Here is a 25,736-nt window from a genome sequence, read left to right on the forward strand (position 1 = left end):
CATATAAATGAGATTTCCTTTGAGACATCTTTTTTCAAAGCTAAACAGATCCAACTTTTTTAACCTGTCATCATATTTAGTCTTCTAATTTTACTGCACTGACCTTAAAACATGACTTTTTTTGTAGTATTACTAAGAGCAAGGGCTGTGCTCTCATGGTGTGTGAGGCAAAGTGTCAGTGCTGCGAGTGCAGCACTGACATACATAATCCACTGGAGCGATCGAGCTCGAGCACTGCAGGGGATTATATGAACGAAAAACCGCTGCAAAAATGCAGAAAAAACTCGGCAAATCGCAGAAAAAATGTGAATGCGGTTTTACTGCGTTTTTTGCCGCGAGTGCGGTATTTTGCCAGAGGGTGCGGATTTTTCTTAAGAAAAGTCCATTTTCTAGTGCGCACATAGCTAAGGCCCTGGGCACACACTCCGTTTTTACCCACGTTTTTGTTGCACTTTTGCTGCAGAAATTTCTTGAGAAAATGGTTGTAATCTTTTTGCAGACATTCCCCAGCAAAACCTATGGAAAAAAAAAATTAGCTGTGCGCACACTGCGTTTTTTTCTCAAGAACATTCTTTCTGCAGAATTTCTTGAGAAAAAGAATGAGCATGTCACTTCTTTTCTGCAGTTTTTTGCCATAGATTTTTGCCATAGATAATGGTAAAAAAACGCAGGGACCAACCTGCAAAAAAACCGCATCAAAAACGCGTTTCGGTACGTTATTGGTGCATTTTTTGTACGCAAGTGCGCTAATCTTTCAGACTGTCAAGAAATTTGTTGGGAAAAATCCTTTTTTTTAGTGCGCACAAGGCCTAAAAAAAAGTGTTTGTTACAATCCCACTCACATGCATTTCTCAGTACTTTAGAGTCTTAGCACAGTTTCAGTTCCATATAAAAGACTTGTGAAAAATAAGAGACAAACTTGTTTTCAGTCTGAACCTCAATGAACTTTGATTCCTGTATTTTGATGCTCTGTTTTTTGGTGCACAGCCATAGTTTTTTTAATAGATTTTTTTTCCATCAATATGAAGTTCAGGCTATAGATCACTTACTCCTACTGGGCATTTATTTCTATAAACATGTCTAAAGAAAAGAGAATTCAATAGGAGTTCATAGGAAAGTGCTAAGGTAAAAATTAGAGGTGCTGTGCGTCAAGAAAGCAAAACATTTATTTTTCTATAATGAACTTTTCAACTCATAAAACAATAGATTGTGGTAATATTGTATCATCATTAACAAGCACAAAGAAATGCTGCTTTTGGTAGACATAGGATTGATCTTTCAGTAATTATTTAGCATATTATTTTTCATTGCTTATACAGTGCCAACACAGTTTATAGTATGGAACTAAATAAGAGGAACCCCGTAAAAATCAAAGGTTAAAGGGAATGTGTCAGCAGGTTTTTTTCTACTTCATCTGAGAACAACATGATGTAGGTAAAGAGATCCTGAATCCAACTATGTATCACTTAGATTACTGGCTGCAGCCATTCTGACACAATCAGATTTTTTAGATTTAGCATGAAGCAGAGCTGAGAGAGCTGCCCTGCCCACACCATGCTCTCTATAGAGATTGTACATTGACTGTGAGGTGTCAATGAGAGAAGGGGCATGCCGGACAGAAATGTGCATGATATTGCATGGCAAACATAGCAAATTAACAACAGCGGATCATGACAAAACAGGCATCCCTGAATTTTCTATTAGACTTTGCAGCATACTGTCTTCAGCTTCCATAGCATAACCTGCTGACAGATTCCCTTTAGCATATAAACTCCATGCAGATGTTGTCCTTTATAATATTTTAACCCAAGACTCCAATGCTCTAAAGCCATAAGGCTACCATACATTGAGTCACCATGCTGCCATTCCAATATTTTATTTCTAAAATCTCGATTTTAAAAGTATAGTAAATATTTTGTACATGACTTAGGGGTACTTTGCACGCTGCAAAATCGCAAGCCGATGCTGCGATGTCGAGCGCAATAGTCCCCGCCCCGTCACAGCAGCGATATCTTGTGATTGCTGGCGTAGCGAACATTATCGCTATGCCAGCTTCACATGCACTTACCTGTCCTGCGACGTCGCTCTGGCCGGTGACCCGCCTCCTTCCTAAGGGGGCGGGTCGTGCGGCGTCACAGCGACGTCACATGGCAGGCGGCCAATAGCAGCGGAGGGGCGTAGATGAGCAGGATGTAAATATCCCGCCCACCTCCTCCCTTTCGCATTGCAGCCGGGACGCAGGTAGGAGATGTTCCTCGCTCCTGCGGCTTCACACACAGCGATGTATGCTGGCGCAGGAGCGAGGAACTACATGGTACCTGTCGCTGCACCGGCATTATGGAAATGTCGGACCCTACACCGATGATACGATAACGACGCTTTTGTGCTCGTTAATTGTATAAAAAAGGATTTACACACTACGATATCGACTGCGATGCCGGATGTGCGTCACTTTCGATTTGACCCCACCGACATCGCACCTGCGATGTCATAGTGTGCAAAGCCCACCTTATAGTGATAATCAGCCAAAATCATATTTTTATTTTGTGCAATATGTAAGTTATAGTAGTAAAAAAATTAGCGACATATTAAAATGATGGCATTTGAGAATAGAAAAAGCTTAGCACTGTTAGATCCTGTAGAACTATAATGTAGAAAATGATTCACCTTCTGGCGAATGGATCCAGTGGTTTTTATTTGAAGATATGACAAGGTCAAAAATTCCAGAAGTGTCAATCACCATCAATAAAAAACGTTATAAAAAAAACCCCACTGTAAGGTCTCTTTCATTTGTCTGTGGAAAACACACATGTTTTTCACGGACGTGTTAAAGGTGCATATTGACCTCTGTGTGCCATGATTTTGGTACATGTGTGATAACACACGGAGATCAGGAACTTTTTACTCACCAGTCGCCGGAACTGCTGTCCGTGGTACTGATGCCTCCAGCGCTGCTGCTTCCGTGTCCGCGGTGCAGTGAATGTGCAATGAGTATAATGAGCAGGCCCTGAAGCAAGTAACAGCTCAACCGAAGACAGCAGCACTGGAGATAGGTGAGTATAGAAAATAATTTTATTTCAGGCACATGTGTTCTCTGGTATTTGTCACACATGATACCACTGTCAATTTGTGCATATAGGCTATATAAATAACACGATTGAGGACAGACTATGGAACCATAATAATCATGTACACTGACTACATCCCAACAAAGGAATATTTGTAACAAGAGAAATAGGGGGTATATGTAGCCCCAGTCATTAAATGACCAAGATGTACAAAAGTCACATACAAACTTCTTGCAAGAAATTAGAAAGGCTTTTTATTAGAAAAATTACAACAAGAAGTAAAATACAATGTGTAAAATATGAGCAAAGGAAATGTCTTAGCACCTCATAAGAAAAGTTGTTTATACTTGTCAGGCTGGAAAAGGTTACAAAACCAACCCCTTCACCCCCAGCCGATTTTTTGTGCTGTGAAAAGTGCTGTGCAGTAGGCTAAAAAAACACATACCTCACTGCTCACCTCTCCAGCCCTGCTGCTATGTGCCCTCTATCTGGTCTTCTGAGTCTCTGATGCTTCACATCTCTGGCCTGGTGTTAATCCTAGGTGGGGCTTCTGGTCACAAGTACACCTTGGAATGCATTGTGCATGATTCAGGGTCTACTCACAGCTAGAAGTCCTGGCCTAGAGTGAGCACCGAGCTGTAACTGTCGGCAGTACACTACAGACTTGCAGGGAGCAGTGGAAACAGCCAGTGAGCGTGAGGTATGAGTATCGTATTTTATGGGTTATAAGAGGCACTTTTTTCCCCAAAACTGGGGGGGGGGAAGGAATGGAGGTGCGTCTTATAATCCAGATATGGCTTACCAAGACAGCGGTGGTAGCGCAGGGTCAGCTATACTGAGCGTTCACAGGGGGGAGTGTTACTGCAGTGGAACAGCTCAGGAGGGTCACAGAACAGAGGGTCGGCGATAACTGTGGGTCCAGGGGTATCGTGGTGTCAGTGCCATTGATCTGCTGGCATGCTGTGGGCTCCATTGAATTGCTGGCGCTTGATGCAATGGACATTAAGAAAATGGCTGCAAAGGCGGCGTGTGTGCAAATTGGCCTCTGCGGCCATTTTCTTGAAGTCCATCTTGTCAACCGCAGACAGTGGAGCCAGCAGTGTGCCAGCAAATCAATGCTGCCTGCCACCACCACCGCAATACCCCGAAGCCAACAGTATCATTGACCTTCCTGAGCTACGACACGACCTCCTCCGACCTGCAGCATTTGCTGACCTTGCCTCCTTTGACTCTCCTGAGCCGCTCCACCACCGCCGCTTCCCCCTAGTGAACTATTATAAGACGCACTAGGATTCTAACACGGACCTCTATTTTAACATTAAAAACGTTTTTTCCCTATTTTCCTCCTCTAAATTTGGGGTGCGTCTTATTATCCAGTGTATCTTAAAAAACGAAAAATACGGTATTTTTTTTTTATTTTTTACATCTTACAATTACATCTGTGGTCTGGAGAGACCCCAGAGCATTTAAATGACATTAAATTGGGGAAGAATAAGTTCTCTACAAATCAATTTTCCAATTAAATCAGCGCGAAGAGGAAAATTTTAATTTTGGCAGATCCGGCCATCTCTACACATTTAGTTCAGAACTTGTTTTGAAACACAGAACAACTTTTTTCATGAAGAGCCTGGTGACTGTTACATCACAAAGCTTCATCATTATATTGGGAAATATTTCTCTTGCTGTTCGTGTTTGCAAGCTTGTTCAAGAATGGGTAAGAACAGCAAACCTGAAAAACAATTCTTAAAAAAAGAACTGGCTTAAGGTTACATAAATGGCTGAGTTTGGAATCTATTTTCTGTTGTACGCTAAATAGTAATATTATTTGTCTAAGGTGTAGAATAGCTGCGGTAGAATAGACATATTTCTCAGTTTGACATGTCATTTGCTGAAGGTACATAAATCGCTTTTGCCAGTTATAACTGAATAAAATTTTATGAAGTATGCCATGTAATAACATCAACCACTTTGATTTATATTTTATAAGCTGGAATGTAATGAGGAATATGTTAAATTCAATTTCGAAACAATAGTTTGATCTTTAAAGTGAATGTGTCATAAGAAAATGACCTACTGTTTAAGTTAAGTATTTTCGTTAAATCTAGTTTTATTTTTTGGGGGGCAATTTTTTTTTTTCAAGTCACAATTTTGTATTACAAAATTAAAATATTAGTAATTTTGCAATTTTCACACTGGCTATCAGACTTTTTTAGACTATAACTCTCTGTTGTTTCAGCACATGTACATTAGCATCAATAAACAGAGTGACCCTATTTTTTATACTGAAGTATCTAATGCGAGTGAGCAAAAGTCAGTGACGGGAAAGTGGGAAATTACCTATTGTGATTGGTGTAACCGGTGTTATCAGCTGTGTATAGAGATGTTACCTGTGATTGTAATCCTGCCTCTGATGATAAGCAACCTCTTCCTGAAAGGACAGGATGTGTGAGTATAAACTAGCCCTAGTGGCCAGTGTGGAAATTGCAAGACTATTAATTTTGTGTGGCTTTTTTTTACATATTTCATATGGAGAAAAAAATATTACCAAAAAAGTTTTAAAATTTAGTTGTAACTTAAAAAGCTGATGTAAATAATTTTCTGATGACACACTTCATTTAACGCCAAGAATAACACTGGACCAAAATTAAAATCGTAAAAGGGTTGTCCAGTTTTAAAGCCCTTCACCCCTGGGCGATTTTCCGTTTTTCATTTTCATTTTTTGCTCCCCTTCTTCTGCGAGCACTAACTTTTTTTTTTCATCAATTTTGTCATATGAGGACTTGTTTTTTGCAGGACGAATTGTACTTTTGAAATAAATCATTAGTTTTACCATATAGCATACTGCAAAATGGGGAAAAAAATCCAAGTGCAGTGAAATTGCAAAAAAAGTGCAATTGCGCAATTGTTTTGGGATATTTTATTCACCATGTTCACTATATAGTAAAACTGATAGGTCCATATGATGCCTCATGTTGGTAAAAAACATAATTTTGTCGTTTGGAATTTTTTTATTGACACATCGTGTACCGATCAGAATAATTGATTTGATATTTTGATAGATCGGGCATTTCTGAATGTGGCGATACCAAATATGTGTATATTTTTTATTGTTTTTAACTGTTTTATTTTCAATGGTTTGAATGTGGGGTGATTTAAACTTTTCATTTTTTCTTATTTTTTCATATTTTTAAAAACTTTTTTCCACTTTTTTCTTTATTTTACTAGTCCCCCTAGGGAACTTTATCACTACATATGCTGATTGCTTGTGCTTTCTGTTGATCAGAGCTGCACAGCTCTGATCAGCAGAAATGCTTGTTTCCTGTAAGAGCTGGTGCTCTGTCAGCTTTGACAGGAAATAAGTCCCGATAGTGACGGGGTCAACACATGACCCTTCGCTACAATGGCAACCATCGGCTCCTCATCAATCATCGCTTCACGGGGCCTTCGATGGAAGCGGAGAACATCGCGTTTCCTGCCACTGCCATTTAAATAGGGCTGTCACATTTTTACACCATGATCTAAAGAGTTAACAGGCATGGGGGGATCGCAGATGCACCTGTTAGCCACACATGACTGCTGTTCCGATAAGCAGACATGTGCATGGATGACCGCCGACTCACTGCAGCAGCCAGTAGTGATTACCCCAACGTGACTAAGGACGTACTGGTACGTCCTTGGTCGTAAAGGGGTTAAAACAGTCTTCAGACAATAAGTGACTTGCATGAAGCCTGCTATTTGGACTCATAATAATCAACTATAATCTTGAGGGAGTCTGAAGCAAGTATTGAAATTTCCCTACAATGAATCATAGGAAAGATAAAGCGTTGCATAACAGGGCAGCACGGTGGCCCAGTGGTTAGCACTGCAGTCTTGCAGCGTTGGGGTCCTGGGTTCAAATCCCAACAAGGACACTATCTGCAAGGAGTTTGTATGTTCTTCCCGTGTTTGCGTGGGTTTCCTCCCACACTCCAAAAACATACTGATAGGGACCTTAGATTGTGAGCCCCAATGGGGACAGTGTTGCCATTGTATGTAAAGCGCTGTGGAATTAATAGCGCTATATAAATGAATAAATATTATTATTATAATGGTCATTGAAAAATGGGCTGTCATTGCAATGTTTTGATTTCTCTATCATCTGACTAAAATAGAGAAGTCTTTAATAGGGGAATAAAATTACAGAAGTTTAGTAAGATTGGATTTGCATCATTGATATGGAATAATTCAATAAATTCAAGAGATTTCATCTTTCCTGCTTATATGTTAGTCCTGGCTTGAGTTGCCCCATATACAAATTGATTCCCACTTTTCAGAGTACATTCATAATATCTGTAATTCTCTTGTGAGTTACAATAGAAAAAGCTTAATTGTGATTTTGTATGTTTTAGCTAATCATCATTACTAGCTGATGATTAAACTTTCTTAAGTATTTTTTTCCATTTTGCCAATCAAATAATTGTTCCAGTCAAGCATTCAAGAGAGCCACTCTTATTTTTGGTTAAGCAGCTATAACTCATTAAGCTTGTTCCATGGACTTGTTTATTTTTAGATAATTACTTTGTTTTCTACATCTGTTTTCTTCAAATTTGAGTTGAAGAACTGCTTGACCTAAACTTAATGTTAGAATAGTTATTCTTGGAAAAGTCATTAGCAGACTTATATAAAAGTGTTTTGCTAAGAATAGTTGCATTTGTTTTAATTTGTGATGAGCAAACACTAACATGCTCAGTTGCTCGGTACTCAAATCGATCAAATCGGTCTACTTGAGTGCTTATCTAGAGTAACAAGTATAATGGAAGTCAATGGGAAACTCTAGCATTTTTCCAGAAGATCCTTCCAGGAGATTTGAGAGGGGCATGAAAATTACCAAAATGGATTGAAACATCGCTCAAATGTAATGGCATCACATAGGGAAGATGACTGGACACATCTCTAACTCCCGGGTCGCTCCTACCGTGTTTTTCCAAAAATAAGCCCTAGCAGGGATTGTCAGCATTTTCGGAGAAAGGCTTAAATATAAGCCCTCCCCTGAAAATAAGCCCTAGTCCCGGATCAATAATGAAGTGTCCGTGCAGCTAAAAAAGATACAGATTCTGCAGGACACTTCATTATACACAGCGGCACCCGGCAATTACACTCACCCGACGCCGAGCGGCAGGACCTGCAGTGATCACACACCCGCACACATCAGCTCTCACACACACACACACACACACACACACAAAATGAGATCTCACACACACACACCAGATCTCACACAGAAACATCGGATCGCACACACAGTCAGATCGCACACATAATCAGATCGCACACAGAAACATCGGCTCACACCCAAACAACAAATCACACACACACACACAAACATCGGATCACACACACATTGGATCGCATACACACTCACCTCATCCAGTGACACCGATCTCTTCTCGCCGGGAGAATCCTGAGAGGCAGTGCGGTGCAGCGCGACGAACAGGACCTGCGGCCGGACACGTGACTTGCTCTCATTCTCTGCTGCCGTAAGTGCTGGATGTGATGTGATGTGATGTGTGTGTGTGTGTGTGTGTGTGTGTGTGTGTGTGTGCAATCGGCTGTGTGTGTGTGTGTCTGCGATCGGCTGTGTGTGCCTGCGATCGGATGTGTGTATCTGTGATGGCTGTGCTTGCCTGCAATCTGCTGTGTGTATCTGTGATGGCTGTGCGTGCCTGCGATCTGCTGTGTGTGATCTCCTGTGTATATCTGCGATCTGCTGTGTGTGTATCTGTGATCGGCTGTGTGTATCTGTGATCGGCTGTGTGTATCTGTGATCGGCTGTGTGTGCCTGCGATCGGCTGTGTGTGATCTGCTGTGTATATCTGCGATCTGCTGTGTGTGTATCTGTGATCGGCTGTGTGTATCTGTGATCTGCTGTGTGTATCTGTGATCAGCTGTGTGTATTTGTGATCGGCTGTGTGTATCTGTGATCAGCTGTGTGTGCCTGCGATCTGCTGTGTGTGATCTGCTGTGTGTGATCTGCTGTGTGTGATCTGCTGTGTGTGATCTGCTGTGTATATCTGTGATCTGCTGTGTGTGTGTGTGTGTGTGTGTGTCTGTGTGTGATCTGCTGTGTGTGTCTGGGATCTTCTGTGTGTGTCAGCGTGTCAGCTAGCAGCAGGGTAGGACGGCGTGCAGCACCGACCGGAGATCACAGGAGGACCTGGAACCACGCAGACGTCCTTGTCTGGTGAGTATGAGTCTCCTGGGAAGTGGGGGGTCTGCTTTTTTGGGGGGTAAACTTACTTCCAACCGTGTTTCTCAAAGAATAAGACCTCCTCCAAAAGTAAGCCCTAGCGCTTTTTTGGGGGGCAAAAAAAATATAAGACAGTGTCTTATTTATGGAAAAACACGGTAGGAACAATGGTATCATAGTATTATGACACTTTCACAGACTGACAAAAAACATACAAAACCAAGGATAAAATGTATTTTACAGGATAAAATGTTAGGAAAAATTCTTGCCTGTATAATGACTTGTATATAAGTCAAATTAAAATAGAGAAAGATAAAAAAAACCTCCTTCACCCGTTATTAGAGATGAGCGAACCGGTCCCGGTTCGGCTCGAGGTCGGCTCGCCGAACGGGGGTCCCGTTCGAGTTCGGTTCGTCGAACGTTCGACGAACCGAACTCAAAGGTATAGGCTATAATGGGAGGCAATCACAAACACATAAAAATGCATGATAAATGTACACAAACAGTTAATAAACATTGCCATAACACTTACCGGTCCTCGCGATCCCTTCTGCACTCTGTCTCCTGCCGCTATTCCATCCGATGATCGCTGAATCCTCCCGGTGACCTGCACTGCCAGCAGAGATGCAGGACCTATCGTGACGTCAAAATAGCCATGTGACCAGTCACGTGGCTATTATCTCATTGGCTACAGACTGGTCACATGACTATGACACGTCATGTAGGACCTGCGAGTGCATCTCTCCGGTACACGGTGCACATATGTGTATCGCCATGTACCGGCGACATGCTCTAGCACACGGTCGACTCCCCGTTCCGTTAGGGACCAGCTGACACAGCCGGTCATTAACGGAGATCACCGTTGCCATAGCAACGCAGTTAGCGGTGATGTCACTGATCACTCACGGAGTGAAGGCTGCACGCTGCTTCCCGATTGTAGTGAGGATTGTAGTGAGGATGGAGGTTCCCCAGCCCCAAGTGATGAGCTGGTGCACCTCATCCTCACTACAATCGTCACTACTATTACACTAGAAAGAAAGAAGACAGAAGAGCAGGATCGTGGAGGGCTGACAGGGGGTAATAAAGATGGAGTCTCTAATGTGTCTGTGTATTTATTTCTATTAAAGTATTTTTTCTCTGTGTGGTGTTTTTTTTAACCCTTTATTGGAGATTCTTAATGGCCGGGTCAAACGTGCCTGACATTAAGAATCTCTGGCTTAATACTGGCTAGTAAAACAAAGCCAGTATTAACTCATGATTACCCAACAAGCCACCCGGCTCCAGGGCTGTTGGAAGAGTTGGATACAGCGCCAGATGATGGCGCTTCTATGAGAGTGCCATTTTCTGGGACGGCTGCGGACTGAAATCCGCAGTAGAGGCGCCCAGAAACCTCGGGCTAACCTGTGCTGCGGATTCCAATCCCCAGCTGCCTAGTTGTACCCGGCTGGACACAAAAATGGGGCGAAGCCCACGTCATTTGTTTTTTAATTATTTCATGAAATAAGTGAAATAATTAAAAAAAAACGGGCTTCCCTATATTTTTGGTTCCCAGCCGGGTACAAATAGGCAACTGGGGGTTGGAGGCAGCCCGTGGCTGCCTGCTGTACCTGGCTAGCATACAAAAATATGGCGAAGCTCACGTCCTTTTTTTTGTAGTTTTTTGGCAAAAAAAATAAAAAATGCTTCCCTGGATTTTCCATTGCCAGTGAAGGTAACACCAAGCAGTGGGGGTTAGCAGCCAGTAGCTGCTTGGATTACCCTTAGCTAGCAATACAAAAAATGCAGCGGGAGTCCATATATATTTTTTTTAATTATTTATTTAAATAACTAAAAATAAAATGGGCTTCCCTGCATTTTGATTGCTGGACATCACAGTGCTGTAAAAATAAATCTTTAAAAAAATGACGTAGCGCTCCGCGGTATTTTTGATTCTCAGCGCAGATAAAGCAGACAGCTATGGGTTGCCACCCCCATCTGCCTGCCGTTACCTTGGTTGGCAATCAAAATACAGGGAAGCCCATTAATTTTTTCTATTTAAAAAATAGTTAAAAAAAAATGACGTTGGGTCCCCCCATTTTTGATAGCCAGCTAGGGTAAAGCAGATGGCTGTAGCCTGAAAACCACAGCTGGCAGCTTTACCGTGGTTGGGGATCCAATGTGGAGGTCCCCTCAGGCTCTTTTTTATAATTATTTTATAAATATTAATAATTACACAATAAAAGTAGGGTCCCCCCCAAATTGGATCACCAGCCAAGGTAAAGCGGACAGCTGTGGTCTGGTATTCTCAGGGTGGAAAGGTCCATAGTTATTGGGCCTTCACAGCCTAAAAATAGCAGGCCGCAGGCACCCCAGACGTGGCGCATCCACTAGATGCGCCAATCCTGGCGCTTCACCCCAGCTCATCCCGTGCCCTGGTGCAGTGGCAAACGGGGTAATAAATCGGGTTGATACTAGCTGTAAAGTCACCTGAGATCAAGCCCAGCAGTTTGTGATGTCATGGCGTCTATTAGATACCCAACATCATAAACTGTCAGTACTAACAAAAACAAAAAAATCGACAAAAGAAATTTATTTGAAAAAACAGTCCCCAAAACATTTCCCCTTTCACCAATTTATTGTAAGAAAAAAAATAAAGGGGTCCTGTTACGAGGGGGACCCGGGGAAGCGTGCCAAGATGGGAAATGGACTGCTTCCGCCGGTCAAGGTCTACTGTGCGGTGTAAGGGACCGCCGCTATGGTGGGTGAAGAGTGAGCGGGTTGCTGCTAGCGATCGTCTGGAATGTCACAGACGATCTATGTACACCGATCTGCCCTAACCCGTGAGGGTTGTATGACACAGATCTCACGGCTCGGTGTACCTGTTGCATGGGGAAGCACAGAGGTGCCCACGCACGTGTGCCAGTGGAAGTCACGAGAATATGGCACGAGGGTAGCACAGAGGTGCCCACGCACGTGTGCTTTCAATAACCAGGTGAGTCCAAAGGAGACTTGAGGAGCTCACCTGGGACAGGAACACGGCCTGTTGACGGGGGTACTGCCGGAGCAGCAAGGCAGGAACACGGCCTGCAAACGAGGTACTGCCGGAGCAGCAAGGGCCAAGCCCACAAGAGACAGTAATGCCTGAGCAGTGGCTTGGCAGCACGCTGCCAGACATCCAAACATAGAAGGACGGTCGCGCGCCGCCATGATGGCAGGGGGAGCTTTTAAGGAGCTGCAGCTCCACCCGAGGGCGGGCGCGAGGCGGAGATGACGGACTTGACCCAATCAGGATCCACGACGTCCCAGCCTGACCAGTCAGGATTCACCACGTCACCAGCCTTGTCATCAAGCCGTGTGACGTCAGTGAGCGAATCAGGACCCACCACGCATTGCACATGCTCACCCTCCTGCCTCTGGGAAATAGAGGCGGGATCCTCGGTCTCACAATGTGCAGAGATAACGGGAATCTCACTGCTTCCCTGAGCAGTAAACCTCTGCATATTGCGCAGCCTCGCAGACCTTCGGGGCCGCTGAGCAGGAGAGTCTGCGGCAGGCCAGGAATGGGAGACCGCTTCACTCCTTGTAACAGGAGAACCACTAGGTGTCACCCTTCTGCTGCCTCTCTGAGAAGGTATCTCCTGCACACTGCGCAGTCTGGCAGACCTTCGGCGCTGCTGAGAAGGAATGCTCGTGGCAGGCAAGGAATGGGAGACTGCCTCAGTCCTTGCCTCAGGAGAGCCAAGAGATGTAACATTACCCCCCCGTCTAGGCCCCCCCCCCTGTCCGTGCTCGAAGGCCGCTATCAAACCCGGGGCGCGGATATGATCCTCCAACTCCCAGGATCTATGCTCCGGACCACGGCCGGCCCACTCCACGAGGTAGTACCTCTTGCCCTGTATGACTTTTGTCTCCACAAGTTTTGCCACCTCAGGGTCGTCGGACGGGGAGTCGGTTTGAGCCAGCAGGGACCCCGAGAATTTATTAAGTCGTACGGGTTTCAGGAGGGACACGTGAAAGGTGTTGGCTATAGCCCAGCGTGGAGGGAGCTGTAGTCGATATGCCACTGGGTTTACCTGCTGTAGTACTTTAAACGGACCCAGATACCTAGGGGCGAATTTGGCTGCCTGTACCCGTAGGTTAACATTTTTAGAGGACAGCCATACTAGGTCACCAGGGGCGAAGGATGGTGCAGGGCGGCGGCGAACATCAGCCGTTGTCACCATCCGGTCTTTAGCCCTTTTAAGAGCCTCTTGGGTGTCATCCCAGATCTCCCGGGCCTTGGTCGCCCAATCCTCCACTCTAGTATCGGGTGACGTAATGGGCATCGGAACCGGGATTCTGGGATGTTGTCCATTATTGAGTAGGAACGGAGTCTGGCCAGAGGATTCATAGACCGAATTGTTAATGGCAAATTCGGCCCAAGGAAGGAGGTTAGCCCAGTTGTCGTGGTGCGCGGATATAAAATGGCGGAGGTAAGTTACCAAGGTCTGATTAGTCCTCTCCACTAGTCCATTGGTCTCGGGATGGTATGCGGAGGAGATGTTCAGCTCTATCTGCAGGAGCTTACAGAGCTCTCTCCAGAAGCGAGACGCGAACTGGGGACCCCGGTCGCTCACCACCTTGTCAGGCATGCCATGCAACCTAAATACATGCCGAATGAACAAGGTGGCGAGAGCACGTGACGTCGGGAGTCGTGGGAGAGGCACCAAGTGGACCATTTTAGAGAAGTGGTCCGTGATGACCCATACGACCCTGTGCCCTGCTGACTTGGGCAGATCTCCCAGGAAGTCCATCCCTACCACTTCCCAGGGACGATCCGGCACTGGCAGTGGGTGAAGAAGACCTGCCGGTCTCTGCCGGGACGGCTTATTCCGAGCACACGACATACAGGCTCCCACATATTCCTGTATGTCCTGGGGTAGTCTCGGCCACCAATAATGCCTGGTCACCAGGTCTCTGGTCCTTTTGACCCCGAAGTGACCCCCGACCTTGGAGGCATGGGCCCACGATAGCACCTTGTTCCGTAGTTCAGGGGGAACGAGGGTTTTGCCAGGTGGCACCTGGTCCAAAGAAGTGGGAGTGACCATCCTCAAGCTGTCCGGGGGTAGTATAAGACGAGGCTCCTCCTCGTCCTCCTCCAACACAACCATACAACGTGACAAGGCATCGGCCCATACGTTCTTCTCACCGGCCAGGTGGCGGATAATAAAGCGGAACTGGGAGAAGAATAAAGACCAACGGGCCTGCCTTGGGTTCAGGCGTTGTGCTGTCTGGAGGTATGTGAGGTTTTTGTGGTCAGAAAAAACCTCAAATGGATGCTTTGCACCCTACAGGAGATGCCGCCATTCCTGGAATGCTAGTTTCATCGCCAGTAACTCCCTATCCCCTATGGAGTAGTTCCTCTCGGCCGGAGAAAAGGTGTTGGAGAAAAAGAAACACGGATGTTTCCTTCCTCGTTCGTTTTTCTGGTACAGGACTGCACCTGCACCGACCGAAGAGGCGTCTACCTCCAGTAGGAAGGGTTTGGAGATGTCTGGACGATGAAGGATGGGAGCTCTGGAGAAGTGAGTTTTGAGAGTGTGAAATGCCTCTACCGTTTCCCGTGTCCATGCTTTGGGATTAGCGCCCTTGCGGGTAAGGGCAATGATGGGTGCTGCCACCGTCGAGAAGTTGGGAATGAACTGGCGATAATAATTGATAAACCCCAAGAATCGCTGGATCGCTTTCAGCGAGCGGGGCTCAGGCCAGTTTATCACTGTCTCCAACTTCCCCGGATCCATTGCTAACCCCTGACTGGACACTATGTACCCCAGGAACGGCAAGGATTCCTGTTCAAAAACGCACTTTTCCAGCTTAGCATATAACGAATGGGTGCGGAGCCTCTTAAGTACTCGGATGACATCCCTCCGATGGGTGGTAAGATCGGGGGAGAAGATAAGAATGTCATCCAGGTATGCAACCACGGAAAGATACAAATCCCGGAAAATGTCATTCACAAAGTCTTGAAATACGGCGGGGGCATTGCAGAGTCCGAAGGGCATTACTAGATACTCGTAGTGACCGTCCCTGGTGTTAAAGGCGGTCTTCCACTCATCGCCCTTTCGGACTCGAACTAGATTATACGCCCCGCGTAGATCCAGCTTTGTGAAGACCTTTGCCCCGCGGAATCGATCAAATAGCTCAGTAATGAGGGGCAAAGGGTATTTGTTCTTGATTGTGATTGCATTTAATCCCCTGTAATCGATACAGGGGCGCAGATCCCCTTCCTTCTTTTGCACAAAAAAGAACCCTGCACCAGCCGGTGAAATAGACTTGCGAATGAACCCCTTCGCCAGGCTGTCCTGAATATATTTGGACATAGCCTCCGTCTCTGGAGCAGAGAGTGGATACACTCTGCCCCTGGGGGGCTCGGAGCCTGGCTTCAGGTCTATTCGGCAATCATATAGCCGGTGGGGAGGAAGAGTATCTGCGGCCCTTTTGGAAAAGACATCCCTGTAGGCCTCATAAGGTCTCGGTAAACCCGGCCCCTCAGTATTCCCTGAGGACCCAACCGACCTAATGGTAGCGGGTGGTTCGGTAGTCACGAGGTGCTCTCTACAGGATCCTGCCCAGGATGAGATCTCCCCTGTTGCCTAGTTGAGTATAGGAGCATGCTGTCTCAACCAGGGAAGACCCAGTAGGATCTCATCCGTCCCCCCTGGAAGCACCAGGAAGGACACCTGCTCATGGTGTCCCGGTGGTACATCCATCCTGAGAGGGATGGTGATCTGGGTGATAGGATCGAGTAGTATGGACCCGTCGACTACCCGGACCCTGAGTGGCTTGGGCAACAGAACCAGGGGAACTGAGTATCGGGTTGCCAGGGAGGTCGAGATGAAATTGCCTTCAGCGCCTGAGTCCAAGCAAGCCAGGGCAGAGAAGAGAGTAGTGCCGAACTGCAACTGGGCGCTGATAGTCAACCTAGAGGGAGAAGTAGCGTCTAGAGTCCCCCCTCTGATAGAAACTAGACGCTGTCTTTTCCCGACGGTTTGGGACATCGGGTAGCTATGTGTCCCCTCTGCCCACAGGAAAAGCAGATGACACAAGACCGAGAACCTGGGGCAGAGGAGACCACCTTGGACACCTCCATTGACTCCACGGAGTCGCCTACAGGACTGGCTGGGGGACCTGTCTGATGGAAGACGGGAGTCAGACGCTTTTTAGGCCGAGAAGACGTGGGTGCTGAAGAGACCTCGAGCCTTCGCTCCGCCTGGCGGATGTCTATGAGAGAGGCAACCTGAATCAAGGACTCTAAAGTGGCAGGCACCTCACGTGTGGCCAGTGCGTCTTTGACAAACCCTGCCAGGCCCTCCCAAAACACAGGGACAAGGACCTTATCCGGCCAGTCCAGCTCTGCGGCCAGTGTCCTAAAATGTACAGCAAAGTCCCCGACTGAAGCAGACCCTTGCCGAAGTCGTAGGAGGCGCAGCGCGGAATCGTGGGTGACTTGAGGCCCGAGGAACACCATTCTCATGGCCCCAAGATAAGCTGCTAACTTATTCACCACACGATCTCCGCGCTCCCACAACGGCGTGGACCACTTCAGCGCTCTCCCTGTGAGCAGGGACTGGACGAAGGCTACCTTCGCCTTCTCGGTAGCGTAAAGAGTCGCGGACAGCTCTAAGTAGGTGGTAACCTGGTTTATAAAACCACGGCACTCAGAGCTGTTGCCGCTAAAGCGCTCTGGAAGCGCAAGGCGAGGAGACCTTCCGCCCAATAGCACAGCCTGGGTAGCCGCCTGGGTGGCGACTGTCGTCAGAGTAGTCTTATCGGAGGAAGACTGCTCCACTGCTGCCAATCGTGACTCCAACTGCTGCACATAACGCAGCAACTGCTGCTGCTCTTCAGCCATAGCCAGACCTTTGGCGCGACCGTAATGTTACGAGGGGGACCCGGGGAAGCGTGCCAAGATGGGAAATGGACTGCTTCCGCCGGTCAAGGTCTAATGTGCGGTGCAAGGGACCGCCGCTATGGTGGGTGAAGAGTGAGCGGGTTGCTGCTAGCGATCGTCTGGAATGTCACAGACGATCTATGTACACCGATCTGCCCTAACCCGTGAGGGTTGTATGACACAGATCTCACTGCTCGGTGTACCTGTTGCACGGGGAAGCACAGAGGTGCCCACGCACGTGTGCCAGTGGAAGTCACGAGAATATGGCACGAGGGTAGCACAGAGGTGCCCACGCACGTGTGCTTTCAATAACCAGGTGAGTCCAAAGGAGACTTGAGGAGCTCACCTGGGACAGGAACACGGCCTGTTGACGGGGGTACTGCCGGAGCAGCAAGGCAGGAACACGGCCTGCAAACGAGGTACTGCCGGAGCAGCAAGGGCCAAGCCCACAAGAGACAGTAATGCCTGAGCAGTGGCGTGGCAGCACGCTGCCAGACATCCAAACATAGAAGGACGGTCGCGCACCGCCATGATGGCAGGGGGAGCTTTTAAGGAGGTGCAGCTCCACCCGAGGGCGGGCGCGAGGCGGAGATGACGGACTTGACCCAATCAGGATCCACGACGTCCCAGCCTGGCCAGTCAGGATTCACCACGTCACCAGCCTTGTCATCAAGCCGTGTGACGTCAGTGAGCGAATCAGGACCCACCACGCATTGCACATGCTCACCCTCCTGCCTCTGGGAAATAGAGGCGGGATCCTCGGTCTCACAATGTGCCAAGATAACGGGAATCTCACTGCTTCCCTGAGCAGTAAACCTCTGCACATTGCGCAGCCTCGCAGACCTTCGGGGCCGCTGAGCAGGAGAGTCTGCGGCAGGCCAGGAATGGGAGACCGCTTCACTCCTTGTAACAGGAGAACCACTAGGTGTCACCCTTCTGCTGCCTCTCTGAGAAGGTATCTCCTGCACACTGCGCAGTCTGGCAGACCTTCGGCGCTGCTGAGCAGGAATGCTCGTGGCAAGCAAGGAATGGGAGACTGCCTCAGTCCTTGCCTCAGGAGAGCCACGAGATGTAACAGGGTCCCACGATGACTCTGGACCGTCTAGAATATGGGGGGGAGACACTCAGGGAACGTATCCCCCATTTTCTAGGAGTACGGACCCTTCATGTGAGGAGTGTGGGTGCAATGAATCTGCACTCACTCTCCCTGGGTCCACAGAAGCAGAGTCCATGTCGTAATGGTTGCTACCAAAGCTGCAATGCCCTGCTCATGAGGTAAGGGCATGCCTAATCAGGAGAACTACTGTAGAGGAAGCTCTGCTCACTGGTATATAGGTGCTCAGAGGTAATAATAGATAAAATTAGTGAGTAACCTCGGCACTCTAAATCTCCCAGACTAAGTCAGTAAGTCACAACGGATAGTAATGCAAAATCACTCTTTATTGGTCCATATTAAGAAAAACATTTTTTTCATAAGCATATATGTTTTTGTCCAAAACAAGTTACAAATGACGTTTCGGCCTGAGCCTTCGTCAGATTGAACTTATCTGCATGTAATCATGAAAAATGACAATAATCAGTATCACATAAGAGTGAGAGAACAATAACATAAACTAGAACAATGTAGAGGTACAATTGGGATGCAGCAAAAAAAATTGCAACACAGCAAGAAATGAAACACATGATACAAATGTCATAATACAGTACAAGGACAATATAGTAATGACAAATATGGGGTCAGAGTAGACTTAGACAGCTCTGGTACAAAAGAGATGTCAATCATAAAGTAACATGTGCAGTAGGTGTAGAGCTACACTATGCATGGCAGAGCTAATGGGTAGAACGACCATAGAAAAAGAACAGAGAAAAAGTGGAGAAAAAGTGGAGAAAAAGTGGAGAAAAAATGGAGAAAAAGTGGAGAAAAAAATGGAGAATAAGTGGAGAATAAGTGGAGAATAAGTGGAGAAAAGTGGAGAAAAAGTGGAGAAAAAGTGGAGAAAAAGTGGAGAAAAAAATGGAGAAAAAGTGGAGAAAAAGTGGAGAAAAAGTGGAGAAAAAGTGGAGAAAAAAATGGAGAAAAAGTGGAGAATAAGTGGAGAATAAGTGGAGAAAAAGTGGAGAAAAAGTGGAGAAAAAGTGGAGAATAAGTGGAGAAAAAAATGGAGAAAAAGTGGAGAAAAAGTGGAGAAAAAAAAGGAGAAAAAGTGGAGAAAAAGTGGAGAAAAAAGTGGAGAAAAAATGGAGAAAAAGTGGAGAAAAAGTGGAGAAAAAGTGGAGAAAAAAATGGAGAAAAAATGGAGAAAAAGTGGAGAAAAAGTGGAGAATAAGTGGAGAAAAAAATGGAGAAAAAGTGGAGAAAAAAAAGGAGAAAAAGTGGAGAAAAAGTGGAGAAAAAGTGGAGAAAAAAGTGGAGAAAAAGTGGAGAAAAAGTGGAGAAAAAAATGTAGAAAAAGTGGAGAATAAGTGGAGAAAAAGTGGAGAAAAAGTGGAGAAAAAGTAGAGAAAAAGTGGAGAAAAAGTGGAGAAAAAAATGGAGAAAAAGTGGAGAAAAAGTGGAGAAAAAGTGGAGAAAAAAATGGAGAGAAAGTGGAGAAAAAGTGGAGAAAAAGTGGAGAAAAAGTGGAGAAAAAAATGGAGAAAAAGTGGAGAATAAGTGGAGAAAAAGTGGAGAATAAGTGGAGAAAAAGTGGAGAAAAAGTGGAGAAAAAGTGGAGAAAAAAAGGAGAAAAAGTGGAGAAAAAGTGGAGAATAAGTGGAGAAAAAATGGAGAAAAAGTGGAGAAAAAGTGGAGAAAAAAAAGGAGAAAAAGTGGAGAAAAAGTGGAGAAAAAAATGGAGAAAAAGTGGAGCACCCTTTGGTACCTTTCATGTGGCACTAAGGGGTGCTTAGCTTTGTATTTAGCCAAAAAAATGAAAAAAAAAATGACGTAGGGTTACCCCTAGTTTTGTAGCCAGCTAGGGTAAAGCAGACGGCTGCAGCCTGCAGACCACAGCTGGCAACCTCACCTTGGCTGGTAATCCAAAACTGAGGGCACCCCACGCTGTTATTTTAAATTAAATAAATAATTTAAAAAAAAAACACGTAGGGGTCCCCCAAAATTGGATCACCAGCCAAGGTAAAGCAGATAGCTGGGGCCTGATATTCTCAGACTAGGGAGGTCCATGGTTATTGGACTCTCTCCAGCCTAAAAATAGCAGGCCGCAGCCGCCCCAGAAGTGGCGCATCCATTAGATGCGCCAATCCTGGTGCTTCGCCCCAGCTCATCCCGCGCCCTGGTGCGGTGGCAAACGGGGTAATATATGGGGTTAATACCAGATGTGTAATGTCACCTGGCATCAAGCCCTGGGGTTGGTGAGGTCAGGCGTCTATCAGATACCCGACATCACCAACCCAGTCAGTAATAAAAAAAATAGACGACAAACACATTTTTATTTGAAAAAACACTCCCCAAAACATTCCCTCTTTAACCAATTTATTAGAATGAAAAACAAATCCAGGTCTGCTGTAATCCAAGGGGTTGCCATGACGATCCACACTGTCCCAGTCAATGAAGAGTTGAATGTTCTCCATTGGCTGGGAGAGCAATGCAGTGACCTGAGCTAACATCAATGGGTCAGCCCAGGTCACTGCAGGGCATGACAAGTGCTGCTGTCAGCGAGGTACATTACCTGCGCTGATCTCCAGCACACTGACAGCCCCTGTCACTGAGGTCAATGACCGGCGCCTTCACATCAAGTATCGCGAGAGGTCCGTGACGTCACCGCTAGTCAGTCTCGGGTCGGAAGCGAGAGGTGATGTGACAAGCGGCGGCCATGGAGGACAATGACAGCGCTGAGGTCGGGATGGCGGGACTTCATCACCGCAGGTAATCCGAGCGGGACCTTGTGTGTGTGTGTGTGTGTGTGTGTGTGTGTGTATGTATGTGTACATGCCGCGGGCAGGAGGGGGCAGAGCGAGCTGAGCGGGAAAGTGTGGGCTTCCTGCACGTAACTAAGATAAACATCGGGTTACTAACCAAAGCGTTTTGCTTGGATACCCGATGTTTATCTTGGTTACCAGCTTGTGGCAGGCTGCCAGCGATGGCTCCTGCACACTGTAGCTGTAAAAAGCCCTGCTTTTTGCTGCTAGAACTGTTCTCGAACGTATCTAGAACTATCGAGCTTTTGCAAAAAGCTCGAGTTCTAGTTCGATCTCGAACAGGCCCCAAAATCACTCGAGCTTAGAACTGGAGAACCTCGAACCGCGAACCGCGCTCAACTCTACCCGTTATGCTATGTTCAGATGTAGCATTTTTTCTGTGGTTTTGTACTTTCGTATTGCTTTCAATTTTCAAAAAAATATTCACTGATAAATGCAATTTTAATATTTTACTTTCTTATCTGGGCATCTGGCATGTGTTATATGGTCAGACACATTCTGCTTAATTTATGAATGAGGGACTCTGAAACTCAGAAAACCTATGTGATCATTGCAAACACTGGCAAAAATTAGAAGGAAGAGGCATATCGATACACCCTGTATTAGACACCAAGGAAGGCCTCATACACATTCTGTTAAAATTGTAAGGTAGTGAAAATCCTATACTCATAAAGCCTATGCACTAAGTGCAAGGGCTGCCAAAAATTAGAAGGAGGGACTGCAATACATCATGGAAGACACGTACAGGAGAGCCTCAAACTTTTTTTTTCTTTCATTTTTAAGTGGGACTTATAGACTGCTAAAGCCTATGCACTAAGTGCAAGACCTATCCAAATATTACAAGGAGGAATACAGTCACCAACAGATGTAAAGGAGGGACTCTGATTAAATTCTAGTACAATTTTAAAAAACATCTGAGTCCCAAATTGGAAGAACCTATGCAATCAATGAGAAGCCTAACTAACATTACGAGGAGGCATTGCAATATAGCCAGCAAAAGACATACAGGAGGGACTCTGATTCATTTCAGGAACAATTTTAAAAACATTCTGACTCCCACACTAGGAAAGCCTATGCAATCAGTGAGAGGCTTAATTAAATTGCACTGTGGGATTTGCAATACAGCCAGCAATAGACATAGATGATGTACTCTAATCAATTCTGGTACAATTTTAAAAATATTCTCACTTTGATACTGGAAGGCCTATGCACTTAGTGATAGGCCTAGCTAAAATTATAAAGAGAGATTGCAATACAGCCAGCAAGAGACGTAGGCGGGCTTTGCATGCTGCGACATCGGTAACAATGTGTTACCGATGCTGCAGCGATAGTCCCGCCCCTGTCGCACGTGCAATATCTAGTGAAAGCTGGCGTAGCGATTATTATCGCTACGGCAGTTTCACATGCACATACCTGCCGTGCGACGTCCCTCTGGCCGGCGACCCGCCTCCTTCCTAAGGGGGCGGGTCGTGCGGCGTCACAGCGACGTCACACGGCAGGCAGCCAATTGAAGTGGAAGGGCGGAGATGAGCAGGATGTAAACATCCCGCCCACCTCCGTCCTTCTCATTGCAGCCGAGAGGCAGGTAAGGTGATGTTCCTCGCTCCTGCGGCTTTACACACAGCGATGTGTGCTGCCGCAGGAGCGAGGAACAACATCGCACCTGTCGCTGCACCGGCATTATGGAAATGTCGGAGGCTGCAGTGATGATACGATAACGACGCTTTTGCGCTCGTTCATCGTATCAAAAAGGTTTTACACGTTGTGATATCGACTGCGACGCCGGATGTGCGTCACTTTCGATTTGACCCGATCGACATCACACGTGCAATGTCGCAACGTGCAAATTCGCCCGTAGAGGTGGTTCTCTGATTCAATTATGGTATAATTTTATAAAACATTTTGACTCTCAAACTGGAAAAGCTTATGAACTCAGTGAAAGGCCCAGCTAAAATTACAAGAAGCGATTGCAATACAGCCAGCAATAGACCTAGAGGAGGGAGTCTGATTCAATTCTGGTACAATTTAAAAAAGATTCTGACTCCAAAACTGTAAAAACCTTTGAACTTAGTGAAAGGCCTGGATAAAAGTAGAAGGAGCAATTGCAATACAGCCGAGAAGAGACATTTTTGGACAACCAGTTTGCAATGTCTGGCCTTCAGTAATGCTGTTACGCACCCCCCCTGAAAAGTGGGACAGGAAGCTAGGTCTTGTGGATGAGCGTGTTTATTGTGCTCATGTAGCAGGCCTAGTTTCACCTGTCCCATGACCTCTGCCTGTGCATGTACCATCAGCAGCATGTCCACTTCTCTGTTCCTTACTGCACGCCTTGCGCCTATTAAATTACATATGCATCAAACAGTAGTATTAATAAGGAATAGAATCTAATACATGGAGCCCGGAAAAGGTCTTTTGGATTTAGGTTGCAGTAGTCAAGGAAAGAAACCTTGCCTATATGCCTTTAATGATAAACTGGTAAACCATCCCTTCTCCAGAAGCTGGCCCTATACTAATAAAGCCTACTTATAAAACCTATACGCTAAGTGCAAGGGCTTCCAAAAATTAAAATTACTTTCTTTCTTTCAAAGAAGAAAACTTACAAAATTTAAAGAACTTTCATAGGATTTTTTATTTTCATTTAAATTGAGTAATTCCTCCAATTAGTGCTGCTCCTCTGATTCTGGGGCAGTTTATCTTTTTCTTCTGGGCCTTTCCAATACACAGTTACACCCCCACGAGAAATAAAATTAAAAAAATTTCCTTCAGCCAACTGGGCAAGTACCACAGAACTTCTCTGAAGGTGTTTGCGTTTTCCGGACACTGGCTAATCTGTTGAAAGGAGCTGGTTGATGAGAGATTGAAAGATACAAATGAAAAAGAAAAATTGTTCCACAAATCAATGAAATAGAAGAAATTGAGGATAGTGCTCTTTTAACTGTTTGCCTATCCATGTGGTTAAATTTGATATGTAAGTCAGTAATTACAGCTAATGGTTCTTAAAATATCAGTTAATTAAATTAATCATATTAGCAGCTTTTAAGCTTAAATCTACTGGGGCATAGCTGTGACCCGTGACTACAGTTTACTTACAATACCTACAGTTGTCTTAATTAGTCAGAAATGTACCTCTTGTTCAGACTTCTCACCTTTTCTCATACAACTCTGCTTCATCAGACTGACTGTTGTATATAAATACAAAGACATGAAAAAATTGGGCTTGGAGAGGTGATTTCTGTAATATCAAAGGTACAATCATTATAAAGTACAGAATGCTAAATCTACTGTGATAGAAAGATCATCAGGTAACCCCTACACATAGATTCAGTGCAAGTAACCTCAGTGCAGAGGAGCCTAAAGAGATATTGTACAAAAACTGATGAGCGAATCTGCCAACATTGGACTTTGACAGTTCTCTTGAATTTGGCAAAAAAATATGATTTTCAATGAAATTATTGGATACAAATCAAATGTGCCTTAATTTGCTTTCAAGAGACTATACCATAGTAGCATTAGGGTAAAAAAAATAATACCTTGCTGCTTAACTTTTCAACCTGCACAGCTCTATCCAAGCTCTTTTGTACTGTTTAACCACAAGTGGCATCCTCTAAATTTATCCCAGTTTGTGCAAGAGCTGCCAGGGCCAAATAATACTCCAAGATCACAAGAATCATTGACCGAGAAGAAAGCTAGCTCTTGCACAATGTATATAATGATGTGATAAGTATAGGACATTGTGTGTGATGGAGCAGTAAGGAAAAGAACAAAAAACTGCACTGGGGTCCAGACAAGAGGAGGGTGGGATGGTTGGTATTTTTAAGAGGCAAGACGTTCTTTTTTTTCACTCCTTTTCTGGCTCTCTACAATCATCTGCCATCCAGCAGATTAACATGGAGTGAATCCCAAAAACATTTAGATCCATGATAATTATTGGTGTTTTTTTTGTAAAATGCAAGGCAAATTCAATGTACCTTGAATTTTTTTATTATTATTATTATTATTTATTTATAGAGCACCATTGATTCCATGGTGCTGTACATGAGAAGGGGTTACTTACTTACTTACAGAATGCATATACAAATTACAATAGACAGACTGGTATAGAGGGAAGAGGACCCTGCCCTTGCAGGCTTACATTCTATAGGATTTTTAAGAGGAGACAGTAGGTGGGGTGTTGGTCGGGTGGCAGTTTCGGCACGGTGGTGAGGCGGTGGGGTCATTGGAGATTATAGGCATTTCTGAACAGATGAGTTATCAGGTTCCGTTTGAAGCTTGCAAGTGTAGTAGATAGTCTGACGTGTTAAGGCAGTTCATTCCAGAAGACAGGAAATGCTCAGGAGAAGTGCTGGAGGTGGTTGCATGAGGAGCGAATGAGAGAAGAGGAGAGAAGGAGATCTTGGGAGGACCGGAGGTTTTGTGTTGGAGTGTAGTGGGAGATTAGTTCGGAGATATACAGAAGAGACAGATTATGGATGGTTTTGTAGGTCAGTGTTAGTAGTTTGAATTGGATACAGTGGATGATTGGGATTTCCAGAGAGGAGAAGTGGGGTGGTGTTGAGGAGAGAGGTGGATCATTCAGGCAACAGAATTAAGAATGGACTGGAGAAGTGCGACATGG

The 25,736-nt window shown here is 45.4% G+C and overlaps 1 protein-coding gene across 1 annotated transcript in view; it reads left to right on the forward strand.

Annotated features, from left to right (window-relative positions):
* NPY1R (neuropeptide Y receptor Y1) overlaps positions 1 to 25,736 on the forward strand; it is a 127,674-nt gene that overhangs the window by 96,262 nt on the left and 5,676 nt on the right. The gene's annotated exons all lie outside the window — the stretch shown is intronic.

The sequence above is a fragment of the Anomaloglossus baeobatrachus genome, chromosome 1, assembly GCF_048569485.1.
Source record: "Anomaloglossus baeobatrachus isolate aAnoBae1 chromosome 1, aAnoBae1.hap1, whole genome shotgun sequence".
Lineage (NCBI taxonomy): Eukaryota > Metazoa > Chordata > Amphibia > Anura > Aromobatidae > Anomaloglossus > Anomaloglossus baeobatrachus.